The 21,823-nt window shown below is 42.1% G+C and overlaps 1 pseudogene; it reads right to left on the reverse strand.

Moving 5' to 3' along the window:
- Window positions 1-5,163: 5,163 nt before the first annotated feature.
- LOC132424486 (histone H2A.N-like) lies at window positions 5,164-5,674 on the reverse strand (annotated as a pseudogene).
- Between the last annotated feature and the right edge of the window lie 16,149 nt (window positions 5,675-21,823).

Below are 21,823 nucleotides of genomic sequence, written 5' to 3' on the forward strand. Positions count from 1 at the left end.
TCTTTTCTATACACTTAAAAAAAATTTCTGGGCTTCCCTGGTGGCACAGTGGTTGAGAGTCCGCCTGCCGATGCAGGGGACACGGGTTCGTGCCCCGGTCCGGGAAGATCCCACATGCCGCGGAGCGGCTGGGCCCGTGAGCCATGGCCGCTGAGCCTGCGCGTCCGGAGCCTGTGCTCTGCGACAGGAGAGGCCACAACAGTGAGAGGCCCGCGTACTGCAAAAAAAAAAAAAAATTTCTATACATCATTCTTCCCACATATATAAATATCTTTTAAAAGTAAATTACGTATTTTATACTGTTCCATGATATCCTTTTAAAAGTACTTAAGACTATGTCTTGTGTTGGTATACAGCTCATTATTTTTATTTATTTTTTTAACTTTTTGATTATTTACATTTCCATTAAACATCTGTATGTTTATATGAGTCATAAACACATAGCCATGGAAGCCCCTCTGAGATCACTACTGTTACAGGGAAAACAGACCAGAGGAAGTGGATGGCTTTCAGTAACACCTCCAACAATGACGCCTCTACTGAAATGTTTATTGACTACATAGCATGTGCTAGGTCTCTTGTCCCTTGACCTGCTCCACTCTATCCTTATAACTAAATAACCAAGACAGCCGAGTCAATCAGGCAGCTTTTAAATTACTTTCAGTGGCGAAAGAAATAGACTGGTGGTCACACAGCCACAGGTATCCAGCTGGCATCCGGGGCTCATGCATCGCCATTCAGCTCATTATTTTTAGAGATGTTCCAAAATTCATTTTCCTTGGGTAGGAACTTGCATTGTTTCCCGTTTTCTGGTTTTACAAATGATGATGCAGTAGACAGCCTTGTGCATGCCTCTTTATGCAGGAAGAGCAGATACCTATATGAGTGGAAATGCTTGGTCACATGGTGTGCACACTGAAACACATGAGTAGATAAACTTCCAGATTACTCTGCAAAAGGCTGAGCCCATTGGTGCAATCATCAATACACACATGGAAGTACCCATTTTTCACACCCTCCTAAAATATTTATATTTTTATCTTTATGATTTTGCCACTCTGATGGATAAAACTGGTATGTCACCAGTGCTTTAGTTTATATTCCCCTAAATAGTAGATTAATCCTTTTACATGTTTATTGGGTATTTGGGGGCCTACATTCTGTATTTTCTTCTTTAAAAAATGTTCAAGTGTAATTTATTGTAGGAAAGCGCATAGATCGTAAGTACACAACTTGGTAAATTTTCAACAACTGAACATACCCCTATAGCCATCACCCAGATTAAGAAACAAAATATTACCTGCATATGACTTGTGTACTCTCCAGGTCTGCATTCCCTTCGAGCGTTGCTCCTTTTGCACTTTGTATAAATGACAGCATACAAGATGTGCCCTATCAGGTCTGGCTTCTTTTGCTCAGTGTGGTGTTGACAGATTCTTCCATGTCACTGAGTGTGGGCACAGATCTTTCCTGCTCTTCACGGTCTGGTGTTCCCCTGTATATCACCATTTGCTCGTCCGTTCTATTGTTGATGGACGTTTGTGTCGTGTCCAGGTTTTGGCTGGCTAGCGCTGCTGTAAACAATCATGTACAGGTTGTAGAGCAAACTGAGTTTTCATTTCTTATGGGGAAATATCTAGGCGTGAACTTGCTGGGTCATGTGTTAAGTGTACGTCTAACAGTGTAAGGGATCATCAATCTGTTTTCCAAAGTGGCTTTACCATTTGCACTTCCATCATCAGTGCCTGAGAGTTCCAACTGCATTGCATCTGCTCAGCCTTTGGTGTTGTATTTTTTATTTTATCCACTCTAATGCATGTGACATGGTGTCTTGTTGTGTTTCATGTGCATTTTCCTAATGCCCAGTGATGGAGAGTATCTGTACATGTGTCTGTTTGCCTTCTGCATATCCTCTTTGGTCAAGTGACTATTCTGTAATTTTCTCACCAAAAACTTGGGTTTTTTTGGTTTCTTACTGTTGATTTCTGAGAGTTCTTGATATATTCTGGATGCAAATCCTTTGTTAGACATATGATTTGCAAATATTTTCTCCAGTATGAAACTTCTTTGGCCCACGCGAGTTTTACAGTTTTTTTTTTTTTTTTCACGGCACGTGGGCGTCTCACTGTTGTGGCCTCTCCTGTTGCACGGCATGTGGGATTCTCCCGGATCGGGGCACGAACCTGTGTCCCCTGCATCGGCAGGCGGACTCTCAACCACCGCGCCACCAGGGAAGCCCGAGTTTTATGTTTTTATGTAGATAAATTTCCCAGTCTGTTTTTTTTAGCTTCTTTTGTTAGTGTATTGCTTTAGAGGGATTATTAAAGTTATATACACCTTCCTTTCTACTGTTTAAAAAATAACATTAAAAACCATCAATAGACATATTAAAACTTACATTTTTTCCTGTCCAGTATCTTCTTCCTTCTCTCAAAAATAGGAAAAACTTCTCATGCCTTTTCTTCTTTTCCTTCTTTCCTTTCCTCACAGTCTTATATTGTGATACAATTCCAAACTGCTATTAGCCTGTATCATTCTTTAGCTTAATATTTTGTTCTTGCTTTTGTTTTCCTCTAAGCATGTTGTCTAGGCATTTCTTTCAGAGAGAGTTCACAGGTTACAAACTTTTAACTTCTTGAATATTAGAAAACATTTATTTTCTCCTCATTCTTAAAGGACTAGGTAATAACTACAAGTTGAAAATAGTTTCAAGGTGCTGTTTCATTGTCTTCCTGCCCCCAGTATGACAGTGAGAAATGCAATACCATCCGATTGCCATGGATTTTTTTTGTCTACTTACTTATTTTCTTTGGAAATTTTAGGATTTTCTTTTTACCTTTGGTTTTCTGAAGTATCACCACAATGTTCTAGGTGTTAGTCTTCTTAAAATCTTTTTAAAATTTGTCCTTCTTGACACTTTGTGTGCCCTTTCAATCTGAAAACCCATATATTCTTTCAAAAAATTTTGTGATAGCAAAACATATGTGTTTCTTTATTTACACATTATAATGTGTAAATTATATATTATATACATTATATATAACAAGATCTAGCAGCAAGTCTAATAACTACCATAATTTCAAGGTTATGATGAGCTTACATGATATCTGAAGATATGAAAATATCTGTGATTTCTATTGGTGACAAAGTCACACTGTTAATGCATTGAAAGCCCATACATTCTTTTTTTTTTAAACTTTTTACTTTATTTTGGAGCATAGTTGATTAACAATGTTGTGTTAGTTTCAGGTGTACAACAAAGCGATTCAGTTATACATATACATGTATCTATTCTTTTTCAAATTCTTTTCCCAATTAGGTTGTTACAGAATACTGAGCAGAGTTCCCTGTGCCATACAGTAGGTCCTTGTTGGTTATCTGTTCTAAATATAGCCATGTGTACACGGCTAGAATGAGGTGAGAGGAGGGGAGAAAGGAGAACGAGAGGAGGCGGAGAAAGGAGGGGAGAATGAGAGGAGGGGAGAAAGGACGAGAAAGAGAGAGATGAAGAGTGAGAGGGAGGGAGGGAGGGAGGAAGTGGAGGGATGCGGGGAGAGCGAACCTTCATCCGTGCACACACATCACATGCAGACCGGGTGCAGCAGCAACGGTGGCAGGCTCATGGCTGGCAGTGATTGGTCACGTTCTTCCGGCCCAGGAATATTCTGGTTTTCTTTCTTGGTCTCTTCACCTGTGTCTGCTCTTATCTCTGTGCTCACCCCTTCCACCCGCCTTACTCCCCATTTTGTGCTGTTGAATGTACATTTTAACTGGAGACATGCAGGCATGTTAAAGTTTGAGAAGCACTGCTCTACAGAACTCCTGTTCACCCCGATGCTCTCAGAATAATTTGTTTCTCACCTTCAACGGCAGAGTGCAGATTCCTTAAGGATGGGCTTCTTGACTAATTTATCCTCAAGGCTGGGGCACCTAGCACAGTGCTTTTCGTTTTTGTTTGCGTACAGAGCTGCTCATAAGTATATTTGAGTAAATGACTTTTCCTGACTTTCACCTTTAGAAAAATTGTAACCTTTCTGGGAAATGGTCAAGTTGAACCATTTTGAGAATTAGCAAATCTTGGGAGGCTTCTAGAAGTAGAGTGTGGTCAGAAGAATAATGTCCTTCCCCAAAGTCTTAATTAATCTAAATCCTAAATCCCCACTGCCCAGACACGTGAGTACATTCCTTTATGTGGCAGATGTGATTGAGGACCTTGAGGTGGGGAGATGGCCCTGGGTTATCCCAGTGGAGCCAAGGGGATCACACGAGTCCTTAAAAGCAGAGAACATTTCTGGCTGCAGAGAACCAGAGCGATGGCAGTGTGAGAACTTGACCTGCCAAGAATGGGGAAGCATTGTTTCTTCTTTGGTTGTGGAGAATTGTCTCTCCCAACACAAAATACATGCTAGTATTCCCATCTCACAAACAAGACATTTGGGGCAAAAGAAGGTCAGACAACTTGTCCAAGGGCACAAGAGGTAGTAAAGCCTCAAATTTATATATATATTCAGAAACCCATGATCTTCCCACCATATGCTGCTGTCTACTGGGAAGGCTGTTGGCAAAATAATTACACACGTTGGTTTTTACTATGAATCAGGAAGATAACAAATGCAAACTTGATATTAAAAAATTTACCGGGAGGTAGTGGAATTTCTGATGGACATGTAGAGATATTTATTCATCCGTTCATTTATAACTTTTAGTACAAACCTTCTCTGTATCTACTCTGTGGTAGGCATAGGTGCAGAGCATGAAGAGAAAGGGGGAGAAAAAGTTTAGAAAGGAGCATGCTGGTACGGGGATGCCTCCGTGCCACTTAGCACCATGGTGTTCTAAATCAACAAAGTCAAGATTTGAGAGTCTGGACAACTTTGACATCCAGAAGTGTTGCTTTTCCTGAACCTCTAATCGCTTTATATTGAAAGTCACTTCAATCTCTTCCTTGTGACCTCTCTGCATCTTTGGTTTCATTGAAGTATAATCTGGGCAGCTTCTGTGGAAATTCATCATCGCATTAAGCAAGAAGATACATTTTGATTCAGGGGAAACCTTCATGTCTTATTTAAAGTCCAAAAGTTAAAAGACATTTGGAGTAAATTTTCTTCTTTTTTGAAAGTGTCTTTCCTTTATTTTTATTTTTTTCACCAATTAAGTCCGAGACTAAAAATGCAAGACCCAGAGACCAGGTGTGTCACACCAAGACCACCATTGCAGTGGGTACTTGTCAGATACTTCATCTTCCAGCTCAGTCCTCCAGCGGATCCAATTTTGTTTGACAAGTGTAATCTTTTCAACAACAGGGCCATTCAGGTTCACTTCATTTATTTCCAGGCTCTTCAGAGAGCATCTCTGCTTGACTGCCTCAAGGATCTCTCTGCTGGTGACGGCTCTTCTGTGGATGTAGAGGGACAGTCTAACCCCCTGTAGGCTAACCCGTTCCAGCCACCAAGTCCTCCAGAGCTCCCAGTGCATCCAAGATCCAGAAGCACCCACTGAAGTCCGGGTGGGTTCGCTTTAGGATTTTCCCCGTGCAACTAAAATATGCCTCCTTCTTCTTCCTCTTCTTCTTCCCAGAGGCAGAGCTGGCCCGCTTATCCTTCTCTTCGGCTGGGGTATAAATTGTGGGCTTCTTCTTAGGGAATCGTAGGCCATGTAAGCAAATGAAGTGCATGTGGCAAACTTGTCTTTACTCTTCTAGCTCAGAGCACTGGCCGTCTGGAGTAAATTTTAATGTGATTCGTCGGAAAGATTCTTTCAGTTTGAACTCTCTCCTAGTGTAAAAGGACGAACTCATTAAGTTCTCAAAGGTCTCCAGGAAGACGGTGACAATTGAGTGCTACATTGCGGCACTTCGTGTTTCTGATAAACCTTGAGAATGAAAACATGTTTGACCCTTTTGACATCACTTACCTAAACACAACACTTAACCAAAACAATTATGTCTGTTGACCTTGGAGCAGAGAAACCCTCAGCGTCCGGAAAGCTCAGGGAGACTATTGTTCAAGTGTAAGCCTGTCCACCTGCCCTCTGCCCGTCTCTTCTGTTGAGCTGATCTTTGGATTTTACAGTCCTTTGGGATTAACCCCTAGAGATCTCTGTCTGGAGTCAAGTCTACCATGAAAGTTGAAAAGTGATTAATATGCTTGTGTATCTCTGCACATGTGAACGTCTGGAAGGACGTTTATGCACCAGATGTGGACCGTGCTTGTCCCTGGGCCACAGGATCACGGGCCATTCTTGTATCTTCACCCGAGGGGGTTACCTGGCATGGAGAAGGAGGGCTTCTCTCCTTGCCCCTGGCTTTCCCTGTGCCTCGCCCTTGCCTTGTTGCCTCCTTTGCTCCTGCCAATAGCAACTACGTACCTCTTCTTAGTGCTGGTGGGTAGGGCGTGGGGGTGAGAAGAGGGGAAGTTGGACGCGCAGAGGGAACTGGTGCGGGGGGTATCCTGGGGTGGACAATTTCCCTCCTGCCTCTTTGGGCATTTGTGGCAGAACGGTTCTTGGTCCTGTTGGTCTGCTGGGCCTTTCTGTTCATTCATTCGACAGTCATTGACTGAGTGATGTTACTTGCCAGGCACTTCCTAGGCCCCGGGGATCTAGCAGTCAACAAAGCAGATGTCTTTCTTTCGTGGTGTTTACATTCTAGTAGACAATTCAAAGAAGAAGAAAAAAAAAGAACTAAAATATATATGTCGGGTCATGATAAGTGAATAGGGACTTTCCTGGAGGTCCAGTGGTTAAGACTTTCTGCTTCTGTTGCAGGGAGTGTACTCCAATCCCTTGTCAGGGAGCTGAGATCCCACGTGCTGCACACAGTGCAGCCAAAAAAAAAAAAAAAAAAAAAAAAAAAGGACTAAAGTAGAAAGAGAGTGAAGGGAAATGAAGGGGAAAGGAGCTTCTTTTTATCGGTTAAGAAGAAGGTGTCCCTGAGAAGGTGATAATATTTGAGTAGAGACCTGGAGGAGGAGTGGGCGGGGCAGAGGGACTTGCACGCACATCCTGTGGTGTGGACGGCCTCCAGCTTTGCCAGGAACAGGAGATGGGTCAGTGTATCTGGGCAGCGTGAGTGAGCTGGGGTACAGAGAGGATGGGGGGGGTGGGGGGACCCTGAGCCACGGAGAGCCTTGCAGGCCACCGTGGGGTGGCCTGAACTTGAGTGACACGGGAGCCACTGGGGAATTTTGACCAGGGAGGTGACTTGAACCAATGTATTTTAAAAGAATCATTGCTGAGTGGGGAGACGGTAACTCCACACCTAGGGCGCCTGCTGGACGGTGGTGGGGGACCCTAGCGCCCAAGGAGATGGGAAGAACCCCCGAGTGAACTGGTAGGATGTGGGGGGACTGAGGGGGAAGCAGAAATGGAGGCCGGACAGGACCAGCGCCCCTGAGGGGGTGGCTGAGGAGGGGGAGGGGTTCCCACGCCTGGAGGGACCCTGGGGGCTTGGATCGGGGGGAGCGTGCCCAGCATTTCCCCTGCCCAATTGTCTGGGGAAGTGTGCCTGGCTTTCATGCCGGGTCCTACACCCTCAGAGGCCTACAAACTCCAGTGTCAGAAGCCTCAGGCCAAACAACCAGTAAGACAAGAACACAATCCCACTCATAAAAAAAAGGAAAAAAAAATGAGACAGCAAAAAAATATGTCACAGTTGAAGGAGCAAGGTAAAAACCTACAAGACCAAGTAAATGAAGAGGAAATAGGTAATCTACCTGAAAAAGAATTCAGAGTAATGACAATAAAGATGATCCAGAATCTTGGAAATAGAATGGAGGCACGGATTGAGAAAATACAAGAAATATTTAACAAAGATCTAGAAGAACTAAAGAACAAACAAACAGAGTTGAACAACACAATAACTGAAATTAAAAATACACTAGAAGGAATCAGAAATAACAGGCAGAAGAACAAATAAGTGAGCTGGAAGACAAAATGGTGGAAATAACTGCTGAGGAACAGAATAAAGCAAAAAGAATGAAAAGAATTGAAGACAATCTCAGAGACCTCTAGGACAACACTAAATGCATCAACATTTGAATTATAGGGATCCCAGAAGAAGAAGAGAAAAAGAAAGGGACTGAGAAAATATTTGAAGAGATTATAGTGGAAAACTTCCCTAACATGGGAAAGGAAATAGTCACCCAAGTCCAGGAAGCACAGAGAGTCCCATACAGGATAAACCCTAGGAGAAACACACCAAGACACATATTAATCAAACTAACAAAAATTAAATTCAAAGAAAAAATATTAAATGCAGCAAGGGAAAAACAAATAATAACATACAAAGGAATCCCATAAAGTTATCAGCTGATTTTTCCGTGGAAACTCTGTAGGCCAGAAGGGAGTGGCAGGATATACTTAAAGTGATGAAAGAGAAAAACCTACAACAAAGATGACTCTACCCAGCAAGGATCTCATTCAGATTTGACAGAGAAAGCAAAAGCTTTTCAGACAAGCAAAAGCTAACAGAATTCAGCACCACCAAACCAGCTTTACAACAAATACTAAAGAAACTTCTCTAGGCGGGAAACACAAGAGAAGAAAAAGACCCACAAAAACAAATCCAAAACAATTAAGAAAATGGTAATAGGAACATACATATTGATAATAATCTTGAATGTAAATGGACTAAATGCCCCAACCAAAAGACACAGACTGGCTGAATGGATACAAAAACAAGACCCATATGCTGTCTACAAGAGATCCACTTCAGACCTAGGGACACATACAGACTGAAAGTGAGGAGATGGAAAAAGATACTCCATGCAAATGGAAATCAAAAGACAGCTGGAGTAGCAATACTCGTATCAGGTAAAATAGACTTTAAAATAAAGACTGTTACAAGAGATAAGGAAGGACACTACATAATGGTCAAGGGATCAATCCAAGAAGAAGATATAACAATTATAAATGTTTATGCACCCAACATAGGAGCACCTCAATACATAAGGCAAGTGCTAACAACCATGGGAGGGGAAATCAACAGTAACACAATAACAGTAGGGGACTTTAACACCCTACTTACACCAATGGACAGATCATCCAGACAGAAAATAGATAAGGAAACACAAGCTTTAAATGACACAATAGACCAGATAGATTTTTTTAAACAACTTTATTGGAGTATAATTGCTTTACAATGGTGTGTTAGTTTCTGCTGTATAACAAAGTGAATCAGCTATACATATACATAGATTCCCATCTCTCCTCCTTCTTGTATCTCCCTCCCCACCCTCCATATCCCATCCCTCTAGGTGGACACAAAGCGCAGAGCTGATCTCCCTGTGCCATGCGGCTGCTTCCCACTAGGTATCTATTTTACATTTGGTAGTGTATATATGTCCATGCCACTCTCTCACTTTGTCCCAGCTTACCCGTCCCCCTCCCCGTGTCCTCAAGTTCATTCTCTACATCTGCCTCTTTATTCCTGTCCTGCTGCTAGGTTCTGAAGAACCTTTTTTTTTTTTTTTTTTTTTTTTAGATTCCATATATATGTGTTAGCATACAGTATTTGTTTTTCTCTTTCTGACTTCACTCTGTAGGAGAGTCTCTAGGTCCATCCACCTCACTGCAAATAACTTAATTTCATTTCTTTTTATGGCTGAGTAATATTCCATTGTATATATGTGTCACATCTTCTTTATCCATTCATCTGTCGATGGACACTTAACCTTGCTTCCATGTCCTGGCTATTGTAAATAGTGCTGCAATGAACATTGTTAGAACAGATAGATTTAACTGATATGTATAGAACATTCCACCCAAAAGTGGCAGAATACACTTTCTTCTCAAGTGCATACAGAACATTCTCCAGGATAGATCACATCTTGGGTCACAAATCAAGCCTTGGAAAATTTAAGAAAATTGAAATTGTATCAAGCATCTTTTCTGACCACAGCGCTATGAGATTGGAAATCAGGTACAGGAAAAAAACTGTAAAAACCACAAATACACAAAAACTGTAAAAACCACAAATACACGGAGGCTAAACAGTGTGCTACTAAATAACCAAGAGATCACTGAAGAAATCAAAAAAGAAATTAAAAAATTACATAGAAACAAATGACAATGAAAACACAATGACCCAAAACCTATAGGATGCAGCAAAATCAGTTCTAAGAGGGAAATTTATAGCAATTAAATCTCACCTCAAGAAACAAGAAAAACCTCCAATAAACAATCTAACCCTACATCTAAAGCAACTATAGAAAGACGAACAGAGAAAACCCAAAGTCAGTAAAAGGAAAGAAATCATAAAGATCAGAGCAGAAATAAATGAGATAGAAACAAAACAATAGCAAAGATCAGGAAAACTAAAAGTTGGTTCTTTGAGAAGATAAAAAATATTGATAAACCCTTAGCCAGACTCATCAAGAAAAAAAGGGAGAGGACAGAAATCAATAAAATTAGAAATGAAAAAGGAGAAATCACAACCGACACTGCAGAAATACAAAGGATTATAAGAGACTACTACAAACAACCATATGCGAGTAAAATGGACAACCATGAAGAAATGGACAAATTCTTGGAAAGATCCAATTTTCCAAGACTGAACCAGGAAGAATTAGAAAATATAAACAGACCTATCACAAGTAATGAAATTGAAACTGTAATTAAAAATCTTCCAACAAACAAAAGTCCAGGACCAGATGGCTTCACAGGTGAATTCTATCAAATGTTTAGAGAAGAGCTAACACTGATCCTTCTCAAACTCTTTCAAAAAATTGCAGAGGGAGGAACACTCTCAAATTCATTCTACAAAGCCACCACCACCCTGATACCAAAACCAGAAAAAGATACCACAAAAAAGAAAATTATAGACCAATATCACTGATGAATAAAGATGCAAAAATCCTGAACAAAATACTAGCAAACAGAATCCAACAACGTATTGAAAAGATCATACACCATGATCAAGTGGGATTTATCCCAGGGATGCAAGGATTCTTCAGTATACACAAATCAATCAGTGTGATACACCATATTAACAAATTAAGGAATAAAAACCATGTGATCATCTGAATAGATGCAGAAAAAGCTTTTGACAAAATTCAACACCCATTTCTGATAAAAACTTTCCAGAAAATGGGCACAGAGGGAGCCTACCTCAACATAAAAAAGGCCATATATGACAGACCCACAGCAAACATCATACTCATTGGTGAAAAACTGAAAGCATTTCCACTAAGATCAGGAAGAAGACAAGGATGTCCACTCTCACCACTCTTATTCAACATAGTTTTGGAAGTCCTAGCCACGGCAATCAGAGAAGAAAAAGAAATAAAAGGAATACAAATTTGAAAAGAAGAAGTAAAACTGTCACTGTTTGCAGATGACATGATACTATACATAGAAAATGCTAAAGATGCCACCAGAAAACTATTAGAACTAATCAATGAATTTGGTAAGGTTGCAGGATACAAAATTAATGCACAGAAATCTCTGGCATTCCTATACACTAACAACGAAAAATCAGAAAGAGTAATTAAGGAAACAGTCCCATTTACCATCGCAACAAAAAGAATAAAATACCTAGGAATAAACCTACCTAAAGAGGCGAAAGAGTTGTACTCAGAAAACTATAAAACACTAATGAAAGAAATCAAAGATGACATAAACAGATGGAGAAATATACCATGTTCTTGGATTGGAAGAATCAATATTGTGAAAACGACTATACTACAGAATCTGTAGATCTGTAATCTACAGATTCAGTGCAATCCCTATCAAACTACCAATGGCATTCTTCACAGAATTAGAACAAAAAATTTTACAATTCGTATGGAAACACAAAAGACCCTGAATAGCCAAAGCAATCTTGAGAAAGAAAAATGGAGCTGGAGGAATCAGGCTCCTGGACTTCAGACTATACTACAAAGCTACAGTAATCAAGACAGTATGGTACTGCCACAAAAAACAGAAATATAGATCAATGGTACAGGATAGAAAGCCCAGAGATAAATCCACCCACATATGGCCACCTAATTTACAACAAAGGAGGCTAGAAGATACAATGGAGAAAAGACAGCCTCTTCAATAAGTGGTGCTGGGAAAACTAGACAGCTACCTGTAAAAGAATGAAATTAGAACACTCCCTAACACCATACACAAAAAGAAACTCCAAATGGATTAAAGACCTAAATGTAAGATGAGACACTATAAAACTCTTAGAGGAAAACATAGGAAAAACACTCTGTGACATAAACCAGAGCAAGTCTTTTTTGATTCCTAGAGTAATGGAAATAAAACCGAAAATAAACAAACCAGACCTAATGAAACTTAAAAGCTTTTGCACAGCAAAGGAAACCATAAACAAGACAAAAAGACAACCTTCCGAATGGGAGAAAATATTTGCAAAGAAAACAATGGACAAAGGATTAATCTCCAAAATATACAAACAGCTCATGGAACTCAATATCAAAAAAACCAAACAATCCAGTTAAAAAATGGGTGGAAGACCTAAATAGACAGTTCACCAAAGAAGACATATGGATTGGCCAAGAGGTACATGAAAAGACTCTCAACATCACTAATTATTAGAGAATGCAAATCAAAACTACAATGAGCTATCACCTCACACCGGTCAGAATGACCATCATCAAAAATCTAGAACCAATAAATGCTGGAAAGGGTGTGGTGAAAAGAGAACCCTCCTGCACTGTTGGGGGAATGTAAACTGATACAACCGCTATGGAGAGCAGTATGGAGGTTCCTTATAAAACTAAAAATAGAACTACCATATGACCCAGCAATCCCACTACTGGGCATATCCCCTCAGAAAACCGTAATTCAAAAAGAGACATGTACCACAATGTTCACTGCAACACTATTTACAATAGCCAGGACATGGAAGCAACCTAAATGTCCACTGACAGATGAATGGATAAAGAAGATGTGGCACATATCACATACATACAATAGACTATTACTCAGCCATAAAAAGGAATGAAATTGAGTTTTTTATATATTTGTATATATATATTTGTAGTGAGGTGGATGGACCTAGAGTCTGTCACACAGAGTGAAGTAAGTCAGAAAGAGAAAAACAAATACCGTATGCTAACACATATATATGGAATCCTAAAAAAAAAAAAAAGGTACTGATGAACCTAGTGGCAGGCAGGAATAAAGACATAGACACAGAGAATGGACTTGAGGACCCCGGGGGGTGGAGGGGGAAGCTGGGGTGAAGTGAGAGTAGCATCGACATATATACACTACCAAATGTAAAATAGTTAGCTAGTGGGAAGCAGCAGCATAGCACAGGGAGATCAGCTTGATGTTTTACGATGACCTAGAGGGGTAGGATAGGGAGGGTGGGAAGAGGCTCAAGAGGGAGGAGATATGGGGATATATGTATGCATATGGCTGATTCACTTTGTTGTACAACAGAAACTAACACAGTATTGTGAAGAAATTATACTCCAATAAAGATCTATTAAAAAAGTAATCATTGCTATCCTGTCTATAATTTATTTAGAGTACTTTAGACAGTGGGTTCCAACACCAATGACCTTGATTTCATTAAGTGTTGAAGAAATAAATCACTAACATATTACTGGGTATATTTAAGAATTCTATTCAGTGCTGCAATAGAATAGGAAGTGATACTTTCCAGAGGAGAAAATAACCAAGTAGAGATTTAGGAAACTATTTGCCCGTATCTCTGTGATGGATACAAATCTTAGTTCCCATGTGCAGGTGTATGAGAAATGTCAGTATCTTCCCATACGTATACACATTTGTATGAGCTCTGGGATTTCCCACTTATATCTGGGTTTCACTAAGTTAGGGGGTTCAGGTGCATCCTAGCAGTGATTTTCCAAGTGTGGTCCCGAGGCCACATCAGCGTGACCTGAGAATGTGTTAGAAATGCAGATTCTCAGTCCCCATCCTAGACCTGCTGAATCAGGAACTCTGGGGGCGGGGCCCCTAACTGTGTGCATTAGCAAGCTCTCTGGGTAATCCTGACACCCGATAACGCTGGAGAATGACTCCATTATGGTGTCAAGTCCTGGGTGGGGCAGCTGGTCTGTGTTGCCCTCAGTCCACAGTCAGCTGAGGCCTCCAGTGCTCCATTGCTGGTCCATGCAGGCCCGGCAGGGGCCCTCACTCCAAGCTGTTTCCAGTCAATCTCTCTCTCTCACTCTCAGCTGGTTTCTGTGCCATTCTTAGGTACACTGTGTCAGCGATGATTCTACTGCTCCTATTTCACATCGGGCTACGGGAAATGTTGTGGCGGCATTATTTAAACTCAGGCTGCTTTGGGGCCTCTCTCAACCTTACAAAATTGTCCAGCCACTTCTTTGTTACTTTTAGGCTTGGGGAACTCGTCCACACACAACCATTTCTCCCGTGGGGTCTTGCTGACTTTATCACCTTTGTTCAAGAATGGGAGGCCAAGTCCTCTCTGCTCTGGTTGCCCCAAACTTAACTGCAGTTTCTGTTCCTACTTTGGGCTCCTAGATGGGACAGGTGCAGGATTTCTTCTCAGGATCCATCAGAGTCTGAACGCATTTCATTTCTGGTCTCCCTTCAACAATCAAGGAAATGTTTTTTAGCCTCAGGCAAGAAAATCTGCCTTGTTTTAGATTACCTCACCTATGGCACAAGGTGGAATAAAGACACCTCGGGGAAATGATTGCAAATATCTTCACTCCCTTCACTGACAAAGCAACTGCTTTGCTTTTAATAATTAATGGAAAAATACAATTAAGACTGCGATGCATTTTCTTTTAAGAAATTTACCTGTTTATGAGCCAAATACCTCTCTGATCCTTTTCACCTGCCCCAGATCTGGGAAGCCTGGACTCTATCCTCAATCTCAGTAACTGACATTGCCCACTACTTTTTTTTCCTTGACCACTGCCAAACCCTTCACGGGCCAGTAAGCCATGACACTATGGGTTTTGTTGTGACTGCATCATTTACGTAGTAAGTCTGCTTTTTTTTGGTCCTAATTATCTTGCAACAATTAAAGTATTATCATCTGACAGCAAAGGTATTATAAACATGAATGCAAATGAATAATTGAAACTTCTTATTTGGTTTTGAGCTGATCTGGATGATCAAAACTATGCTTTATGAGAAGTTTTCTTTTTTTAAATTTATTTATTTATTTATTTTTGGCTGCATTGGGTCTTCGTTGCTTTGCGCAGGCTTTCTCTAGTTGCGGCGCACGGGGCCTACTCTTCGTTGCAGTGCGTGGGCTTTTCATTGTGGTGGTTTCTCTTGTTGTGGAGCACGGGCTCTAGGCACGTGGGCTCAGTAGTTGTGGTGCACGGGCTCAGTAGTTGTGGCTCGTGGGCTCTAGAGCGCAGGCTCAGTAGTTGTGCCTCCTGGGCTCGGTAGTTGTGGCCCATGAGCTCTAGAGTGCAGGCCAGTAGTTGTGGCTCGTGGGCTCTAGAGCGCAGGCTCAGTAGTTGTGGCGCACGGGCTTAGTTGCTCCGCGGCGTGTGGGATCTTCCTGGACCAGGGCTCGAACCCGTGTCCCCTGCATTGACAGGCGGGTTCTTAATCACTGCGCCACCAGGGAAGCCCCTATGAGAAGTTTAAAAATTACTTTTGGAATGAAACCAGAAATGAAAACTTTTTAAAATAAAAATTTGTTTACTTCTGAAACTATGTCCTCAGCAACCCCAGGGATACTTGGGTTCAAGTTAAGAATAGACTTTCTTTTCTCCTTTTTTTTTTTTTTTTTTTGGCTGCACCCTGCGGCATGCGGGAGCTTCCCCGACCAGGGATCGAACCGTGCCCCTGCAGTGGAAGCGCGGAGTCTTGACCGCTGGACCGCCAGGGAAGTCCGGAATAGACATTCTTTGAATGTCTGGGGTCAGCAGTTTTATATTTATATGCCACAGACACCATACGTTTGGAATTGTGGTGCTGCTTGTTCGCTCCTCCCGCCCCAGTTTCCCCGTCTGTGTGAGATATATCTGTGCATGTTTTCAGGGAGAGTGTGGTCTCATTTCTGGAGCCAAAGAAGCCAGCCCTTGGATGTGAAATGAAGGGATTCCTGGGAAAGATGGATCTGATTGCAATTGAAATGTTTTTGTGACAAACTAGATGTCACCCATCCTTGTAAACATGCGACTTGTAATTGCTTTTTTGAAGGAAAAAGTTGCACCAGCACATTTTTAGTCTTGCTTGTAATCCACCGTGATTTGGAGTGGTCAGAATCTAATCATGACCGCTTTTGACAGACGTTCAAAATAAGCCATCTTCTTAGCTCTGAATCTCACAAGGCAGCACGCAGAAGAAACAGTGCCAACAGCAGACCTTCAACGTAGTCCAGACCTCCTGCCCTGACTGTCTGTCGTGCACTCTTCTCTCCCCGGAAACCTTTCTGCAGCGGGCAACCATGGCTTTTGCTAACACTGCTTGGACTGAGTCATGGTGTTCTGAGATGCAGGAGAGGTGTCAACTCCTTGCAAAGTAATTTTTCAAAGTTCTGCTCTTCTCTAATCTATGAATTGCTGGAGAAGCCTCTCAAGCTGTCTACTGGCTATGGTTTTTGACCACATTATTACTCAAGCCAAGCTGATTAAGACTAATTTTGGTCAAGATAAATTCGTGCCTGGGCAAACAACCAACGTGCAGAGTCTCAACCAGATTCAGTTAAATCAAGATTAATGTTTTGATGGAGATGCTTAATAATGACTGTTGTATGCAACATAATGATGATGAACCCCTGGCAACATAATGTTCCAGTGTGTCAGGCGACCCTAGAGTTTATTTGCTGTGTTTTTTCTCACTTTAGAGTTGCTCTTTGATTCTGGCACGTTATTCTCTCTGGTGATCGTTTCCAATCAGCCTGACTGATTCGTGGCTGCACAGAGAAGGTTTTCTCCGGAGCTAGTAGGATGATTGTTGGAAAAAACATGGGGAGACAGATGGTAGACTTTATTTTACTGGCTCATCTGCTTCTGCAGGGGATGATTATACATTCAGAGTAAGTGGCACCAGAAGTCATGTCTAACTGAGGTTCATCCCACGTGTTTCCTTGCGGAGAACCTAAAATATAGTTTTAAGGACAGCTTAGAAACCGAGCAGGTGTGAAGAGCAGGCCCTCTAGGACGCGGTCATGATGTGGCCCAGGGGTGGAGCAGAGGTCTGAGAGGTCACTGGCTTTGACCCTTCTAGTCTTCGTGCTGCCTCATCGTCAGATGAGAGTGTAGTTTTGGCTTGAGCCCCTTGAGTGGTGGGGTCCTCTCCATTTCTACTTTAGACAGTTCAACTGTGACATCATTCTTTCTTCTTCCGGGCCAACGTTAACTTCTGAGTAATTTCCATTCATTCGTTCTGGCTGCACTCTTTGGAAGCAACGCGGAACAAGTTGACTTCCTGTTCCACCTGGTAGGTGTCTTGCATGCGAGCTAGAATGCTGTCTCACGTCTTCTGCAGGCTAACTGTTCTCTGTTTGGATCATGTCCCCGTTCGAAATGGTTTGGTTCCCGGTTCATAAGCCCTCCGAATTAGAGGCACTCAAAAGAAACAGAAATATTTTAGTTTAAATTTGCTTAACCTGCTTACGTGGCACAAACAAATATATCAGTTCCAGACTCATAAAAATGAAAGAGGTGTGTTAATTTTGGTTTAAAAAGATAGAGCAGAAGCAGTGGCCGCAAGAGACCATCTCTCAGGTTTCCCATTCCTGTCCCAGGAGGCCTGTCTCTCTGCAGACTGTTGCTTCATGTTAAGGAGAATTAGTGGCTCTACGCTGGCCCTTTAAATAGAGTTGACCCTGCCATGCATCCCTCCAACTTGGCTTATAATGCAAGGGTTTCTAGATCAGAGGTTTCCGGAAATTTGATGCAGATTTAGGGAATCCTTAGAGACAGATTTGCTTTGGGGATTTGGGATGGCTGAACGGACAGAGCTGTTTAACCAGAGCCTTGTCTCTTTTCTCACGTTTTGGAGTTTCACATGAGAGCTCGCTGGAACATAGGCTTGGCAGCTGGAAGACCATTTATTAAGCAGGACCTTTACCCCTTTCTCTCTTTTCTTCCCCTAATCATCTCCAGGCTAGCTCTGCTTTCATCTCCTGCGTTCTGAAGCCGTGGGTGTGTGCCTCACCAGGATTCATCATTTAGTGCCCATCAGCACCTAGGAAATACTGTAAGAGGGGTGACTCATGGAACAGATAGGGAAGAGATGAGTAAAGCCTGGCAGTTTCAGGGAGCGGGACCTCAGGTGCAGGACTTGAGATTAGCAGCCTTCTCACTTCATGATGCTTAGACACCAGCCTGTTGCGACCCTACTCCTGCTTGCTTTCTTTTTCTCTCCTCATGTCTCCCACGTAGGCACCCAGTCTAATGTGCTTGATATATGTCCTTGGTTACATATGATTCCCCGTAAAAATACGGAGTTCCTTTGCATGTGTTTGTAGTTTACATCAGTGGTATGGTGCTGTCTCGTTTCATACGGGTTTCTGTATGTAGGTCTGGCTCAATGCTGCTGATGCTGTGGTGATTTCCATGATAGGAAGGTCTCCACCCAGTATTCTTCTCCGCTTCCCTAGCCTGAACTCCCTGGTACTGCAAAGTCTGGGATGCTTGGATGACAATGCCTGTAGATCCGTGCGAGAGTCTGGGGTGTGTTGCCAGGAGTGGAATTATGTGTAGTGTCACTGGCCGCAGGAAAAATGGACACTTTCAGCAGGAGATGAGGTCCTCATCTCCTCATATTCTTATTAACACTTGGTATTTTCTGTGGGTAAAGTGGTGTTGATTCTCCTATTTCCAATTACTAGTGAGGTAGGGGATCTCTTTGTATACTTGTTAGCCAGTTGGGCTTCTCCTTCTGTGACTATTCTATTTTTCCATTGCGTTTCATGTCTTTCTCTTATTGATTTGGAAAACCTACCTGTATATTCCTGATACTAATCCCATGACATTTCAGACGTTGCCAATATATATTTTTGTTAAATTAATTAATTAATTTTTGGCTGCATGGTCTTTGTTGCTGCACGCGGGTTTTCTCAAGTTGCGAGCGGGGTCTACTCTTCATTGCAGTGTGCGGGCTTCTCATTGTGGTGGCTCGTCTTTGTTGCGGAACACCGGCTCTAGGCGCGCAGGCTCAGTAGTTGTGGCGCACGGGCTTAGTTGCTCCGCAGCATGTGGGATCTTCCTAGACCAGGGCTCGAACCCGTGTCCCCTGCATTGGCAGGCAGATTCTTAACCACTGCACCACCAGGGAAGACCCAGATGTTACCAGTATTGTAAAAATTTTCTCCCTAACGTATCTGGGTTAGGTTGCTAATATTTGGTTTAAGACGTTTGCTGTCTTCCTTTAATTGCAGGTAAGAGTGAAAGTTGGATAAAAGAGGCTTTTATTGCTTTCCTGTGGAAAGTTCCACAAGGACCTTCAATTTAGTTACTTATCCTCCTGTCTATGTGCAGCCTTAAATAAATATATCTTCCAGACGTCGGCTAGAGCCCTGTCTTCGGAGCTAGGTGAAATTGCATTGAAAAACTGTTCTTTCAATTTTTTTGAAACTAGATAAAGTGAGAGAGTGGCATGGACATATATACACTACCAAACGTAAGGTAGATAGCTAGTGGGAAGCAGCCGCATAGCACAGGGAGATCAGCTCAGTGCTTTGTGACCGCCTGGAGGGGTGGGATAGGGAGGGAGACGCAAGAGGGAAGAGATATGGGGATATATGTATATGTATAGCTGATTCACTTTGTTATAAAGCAGAAACTAACACACCATTGTAAAGCAATTATACTCCAATAAAGATGTTAATAAATAAATAAATAGTGCTCCTTGGGCCTGGAAAAAAAAAAAGGAACCCCCATGAATTCTGGGATAATGTATTATCAAGATCCCCTTTGACCTGGGGTTCTGTTGTTTCATATCAAGATGGTAACTGAATGTCCCTTTTCATTTGTTTCTAAAAGAAATTCACCCGCACCATGCATTTGACAATTTTAAGTTGATTATCTAAAGCTGAGAGAGTTGTCTCATGATGTCCTCTCTTGAATTTTTTTTTTTTTTGCGGTACGCGGGCCTCTCACTGTTGTGGCCTCTCCCATTGCGGAGCACAGGCTCCGGACGCGCAGGCTCAGCGGCCATGGCTCACGGGCCCAGCCGCTCCGCGGCATGTGGGATCTTCCCGGACCCGGGCACGAACCCGTGTCTCCTGCATCGGCAGGCGGACTCTCACCACTGCGCCACCAGGGAAGCCCCTATCTTGAATCTTAAGTGTTTCTCCGTGTCCTCTCTGTAGCCCCTCAACCTGCATTGCTGTAAATTCTCCTTTCATTATGCAGAGCACTTTGGCTCTCCCCAAACTTAACTGGTCACTCGGACACCCAAATGCTTAGCCAAACAAAATGTCCTCCTGTTAGACTGACACCTCTAGAAGTCAGCTGGGTTATAAACAGGTCCTGCCAAGAGAAATTACTCTTCGTGTTGCAACACCAATGAGTGATTTTGCAATAGACAACACCTAACGAGAGGCCAGGTGCCTGTTCTTCAGGATGGACGTGTTTTTTGCATTAGGGTAGGGGAGCTTCTTTGGAAGGGGAATGGTAAACATTTCCAGAGCAGAGTTGCCTTTGCTCTTTCTTCAGGAGCTAAGTCTATGCTGGTCTTAATAGTGCAGGTTGTAAAACGGATACGGATCTTGGGACCCTATGTGCTCTGACGCTTGTCCATTGTGTGATGTTGGATGAGTTGCTTATTCATACTGAGCCTCCATTTCCTCACTGTCAAATAAGGGTACTAACACCTACTTTGTGCGTTTACTTGGAGGATTAAAGGTATAATACAGAGGGTCTGGTATGATTCCTGACTTTGAGTAGGCATTCATTACGTGGTGGGCTGTTATTATATACTCCACTGTGGCAGTGGAGAATTCCGGAAGGCAACACCGACACCCAGCCCATCCTCTGGGAAGGCTGCTGGGATTCTGGAGTGGAGAGTACATGATGAGTGCTGTTTGTACCAAAGTACTGGAGAAAATGAAGGTGCACTTTCTGAAGCGTGCAATTGGATTCTCACAAAGCAGCTCCCGTATCGATGAATGATCCTTGGTTTTGGGTTCTTCATCTTTTGAAATAATTTATTGTTCCAAGGACCCTATTTGGCTTTGATTCCAGGTAGTGGAAAGAAATCCTCAAACCTCTCTTCGAGGCTAAAGATGACCATACAGAAAATTTTAACATCCTTAGAATTCAAAAAAACCTGCATGTCTACAACACAGAAAACTGCAGCATCTTTGTGGGATTCAGCGTAAAACTGAGGGGTGTTTTTCATGTCTCTATATCTGTTGGGATGTGTGGGCACAAGAGTGTTCAAACTTGCTAAACTTGAAGATGGTTTACTCTATGTGCCTCTGCCCTCCCTCCTTGCAATTAGTGCAAACAAGTCAAAAGAAAATAAAGATGATGGTTTCAGTCTATCCTAAAAAAGAAGAGTTTTCATGCCACATCATCTGACTTCACTTTTCATATGTATTGATTCCAAACACGTGTGCACCAATGTGAGGTTTTGTACGGAAAAAATAAAAAAATTCTCTTGGCTTCTACAAAATATTCAGCTAGATATTTATATGGAAAAAAAATTTGGCCTTGTAAGAACAACTAGTATCATTTAATTAAATCAATGGTCTATTGAGTTCTTTCAGCTACTCTTAGGAAATGTAGCCAAGTGGACAATTTACATGATCAGTTTATATTAAACTAAAAGCCTGTATGCATCCACATTCATGGTACAGTTGAAATATAGGTTTGGCTGTTCGTGGAGCTTCACGATTCTCTTTGGAATTGGTGCCGCTTCTCCAGACAGCCATAGCACTTGTCGGCTGGAGGAGCCC

The sequence above is a fragment of the Delphinus delphis genome, chromosome 4 (assembly GCF_949987515.2).
Source record: "Delphinus delphis chromosome 4, mDelDel1.2, whole genome shotgun sequence".
In the NCBI taxonomy this organism is placed as follows: Eukaryota; Metazoa; Chordata; class Mammalia; order Artiodactyla; family Delphinidae; genus Delphinus; species Delphinus delphis.